The sequence below is a fragment of the Sinocyclocheilus grahami genome, unplaced genomic scaffold (genome assembly GCF_001515645.1).
Source record: "Sinocyclocheilus grahami isolate Dianchi unplaced genomic scaffold, SAMN03320097.WGS_v1.1 scaffold1269.1, whole genome shotgun sequence".
NCBI classification, from domain to species: Eukaryota; Metazoa; Chordata; class Actinopteri; order Cypriniformes; family Cyprinidae; genus Sinocyclocheilus; species Sinocyclocheilus grahami.
Genome location: NW_015506448.1, coordinates 19872 through 20590, shown reverse-complemented (window position 1 = coordinate 20590; position 719 = coordinate 19872).

Genomic DNA, 719 nt, shown 5'->3' with positions numbered 1-719 from the left:
GAACCTTCCAAAGCGGCGGTGCTCGCTTCAGCTCCTTGCGTGGTGTTGGCGCCTAGAAACGTACATTCGACCTGTCAGGTCAGGGTCGAAGAAACCTTCGCCGAACTCTCCCTGTATCCTGAGGGCGCTACTGTAGAACCTCCAGAGGTGGCGGCATCCGCTGCAGAACCTCCAGAGGTGTCAGTAGTACCCACCTGTGAACTTCCTGCTCGTCCTGTTCCGGCCAAGGGGCTATGGAGGCCGTCTGGGAATCCTCATCCTGTCCTGTCACGGTTATGGAGGCCGTTTGTGAACTTTTGTCTTGTCCCGACCCAGCCAGGGAGGCTGTCCCTGAACGCTCAGTCTTGTCTATCAACCCCAATGTTCTGTCTGTGTTGTCTGTCTCTGCTCTCTCGTTGTTACAGTCTCCGCCATGGTCTCCTGATCGGTGTGGTTCACCAGGGGGTGTCCTGTTCTCTCTGCTCTGCCGTGGTGGTCCTCTGCCCCGCCGTGGTGGTCTACTGTCTGGTTCTGATATAACACCCACTCTAACCACCATTCTCTGCTGAGGATTGTTTAGCCTATTCCCCTTTCCGAGTCTCCGTGTTTTCCTTGTTTTGCCTTGCCTGTTTTGCGTTTTCTGAGCTTTGCATCTTTGCCTGGATTTCTCCCTCTCGTCTCGCCCCTTTGATTCTGTCTGCTGATCGGTGACCTACGCTAGCCCTAGGACTCTAGGACTA